Source organism: Orycteropus afer, unplaced genomic scaffold (genome assembly GCF_000298275.1).
Source record: "Orycteropus afer afer isolate SDZICR_OR568_19922 unplaced genomic scaffold, OryAfe1.0 scaffold00001, whole genome shotgun sequence".
Taxonomy (NCBI): domain Eukaryota; kingdom Metazoa; phylum Chordata; class Mammalia; order Tubulidentata; family Orycteropodidae; genus Orycteropus; species Orycteropus afer.
Window position 1 is genome coordinate 2,039,403 of NW_006921588.1, and position 3,063 is coordinate 2,042,465.

General features: G+C 35.5%; 1 non-coding gene across 1 annotated transcript; it reads right to left on the bottom strand.

Annotated features, from left to right (window-relative positions):
• Positions 1-2,652: 2,652 nt before the first annotated feature.
• On the bottom strand, positions 2,653-2,729 carry TRNAS-GCU. The gene has a single exon. It is a non-coding gene; the product is annotated as a tRNA-Ser (tRNA).
• Between the last annotated feature and the right edge of the window lie 334 nt (positions 2,730-3,063).

The window sequence follows — 3,063 nt, forward strand, 5'->3', positions numbered from 1 at the left end:
TTTGTATACATCTGTCTCTTTAAAACAACAATTTTTAAAGCACACCTTATCATCCCATTTGAACCTATAAGCATTTTACAGCTTTTCCAACCTCAGGTTTTTGGCAATGAATTACAGAAAACAAGTTATTCTTACAATAATGTACTTTAAAATAGCAAAATGGATATGGTCTCGAAAACTAATGAAAGCCATCACAATTCAGTGAATGTTATGGTTATTTTATTGTCTGCTTTTCTAGGGAAAGTAGTCTCCTGATTAAATGTACATGATGCTCTTTAATGCCGTTCAGAGACTCTCCAAAGGACAGACTAATTACTGACTGTTAATATTAAGAATACTCACGGGGCAGAAAAATAGGACTTCAATTTACAGTAATAATTTTAGGATGGAGTTATTCCAGCAGTAAATTGACACAGCTGTTCAAAGTGTGATGACACCCATGAAGATCAAATAAATACAGTTATATCTTCCCAGTTGATATTGAGACATTTGCCAAGAAAAGTAAAATATTTAGTACACTTTATGAAATTATAAATTAAGTTTTAAACCTTATGTTTGCATAATAGTTTAGGGTTACACCAAGCTCTTACATAATTCATGAATATATTTTTTGACAATTGAACAATACTGGTGTTTAGCATTTGATGCTTTCCGTGTAATTCATAAAGTATATCTTGTTTTTAATCACTGATTCCCAATCCCAAAATTATTCAAGAGTATATGCTTGCTTTTTTGTTTCAGATTAGTTTATATTTTCTGACAAGTCCAATAATCTTACCATTATCACCAGCACAATGCACCCATCCCCAGAATTTTGTGCTTCAGTTAGCTAAAGGATTCCCAGTTGTCCAGACATCTGTTTCTGCAAAGACAGAACCACAGACATGTAAAAGAAGAGTGATCAAGTTCCTTGGCAAAAAGCTCATATACTTCCTGGCTGCGAGTCTCCTGCCAAACCCAAACCCCCCATGGGTGATTTGCATGGATGAAAAGCTTCCAGTTATGACCTCACTCTTCAATTGCTAGAGCAGAAGAATTTCTCTCCATGCCTGTGGAAACTCAGTCTGGTCATCCAAGTGTGCAATGCTTTCCCTGTCTAGGAAGGGAGCGCAATCTCACTTCACAATTTGACTCAATGGCATGCTCTACAGTCATGGTACTTTCCACTGTCTAGCAGTTTGCATCCCCACCAGACCCTGTAAGGTAGATAGCTGTATCCTTCCTCCAGATTGAGGATTATATTTAAGTGCTATCCTTTTGCAAAAGCACCTATATTTTTCATGTTTTGCTATTTTAAATTTCAATGGAATTAGGTTTTATAAGAAGTTTTCTTTTTCTTTATGATTCAAAATTATATTTACTTTTTATCTTTGCCTCTTATTGTTGGTCAGTGGCTACCAATTGTTTATACACTATCCTAAATCAATAATATCATAACCAAATGGAGCCTTTAGAAACTGAAATAAATTTAGACTCGAAATCTGCCTTTTAAGTCAATGTGTAGGTTAAGAAAAATAAATTGAAAAATTACCTAGAAGAATTCATAGTTTACTTTAGTCTCAATGTAACAATAATTTACACTGATAACCTACTTTACATAGATTTACCTCCTATTGGGGTAAACCACTAAAACATTGCCATAATACTTTGAAAATAATTATCACTTTGCAATCTTTTATATATAATGGACATTGGTCAGATAAAAGCATCATCACTGAATAACCTAATTATAATCCTACTCATATTTTTCTACTCTAACTCTTTCTATTCACATATCTTTACTTTTTGGCATTCTACCATCTTTCTTTTTGCTTTTAAACTCACTGTCACAGGGTGGATGCATGTATCCATAACATTTTTTTCCCCTCTGACTTGTGAAAATGCTCATATTTTAATGTGTGTTCCCTACAGGTGCAGAGGAAGCAACAGTGGACCATAGAGTCTGCTAGGAGATGTGTTCCAATGAGATTAAGGGTGGAGTTGATCCTTTTAACCCACTAGATTATAGTAGATTTCCTGTCTTTACCCCTTCCTGTATTTACTTTATTTCCCTTCCTGTGTGTTTGTTTCTCAGTAGTTTTATTATTATTATTATTATTATTATACAGCTGTAATTTCTTACAGCATCTAGGGATGCAGCATGTACTTCCTAATGGAGATTTCTATTGTTTCCCTATGCCAATTTATGCTTTCTGGAAAGTGTAGTGTCAAGGTCTCTCTTGCCTTTCACTCACTAGACTGGGAAGGGAAAAAGAGGGCAAAGAAGCAGATGATCCCAGACAATGTGCCATTACTAGAAATAACTTTCAAAGACAACAATTTAACCATATATTCTCACAAAGGCACAAGACACTAGTTGTTTAAATGTTGTACAAGGCTGTACTATATCCAATCAAAGATAGCAAAGATCTCCTTCTTCTGTGACTGAAGAAAACAACCTTACTATATTCACTGGTATTGAACAACAATGATTTAAAAAAAAAAAAAAAAAACTTTACCAGTAAGTTGGTAGTCAAGGAATAAATCTCTCCTTTGAAATAAACCAAAAAACCAAACTCACTGCCATTGAGTTGATTCTGACTTATGCTGACCCTCATTGGGTTTCCAAGGCTATAAATCTTTGCAGAAGCAGACTGCCCCATCTTTCTTCCATGGAGCATTGGTGGGCTCAAACCACCGACCTTTTGGTTAGCAGCCAAATGCCTTAACCACTGAGCCACAAAAGCTCCATTCCTCCTTTGAAGCATTCCCTATTAAATGTATTAATAATGATAATTAAATTCTTAGAGAAGGGCAAAGTAGCTCAATACATCATCTCATTCCACAGTTAAACTTGGATTTTATTACTGGCATCTTTTATTTGGTAGCTTTGTTCTCAGTCACTAACTTTTTCTGTATTAGTAACATCTTATGTTCAACACAGGAGCTCTGGTAGTGTAGTGTCTAAGGCACTTGACTGCTAAGCAGAAGGCTGGTGGTTCAAATCCACCAGTCACTCCTCAGAAGGAAGGTTGGGCAATCTACTTCCATAGTTACACTGCCTCGGAAACCCAAGGAGGGGTC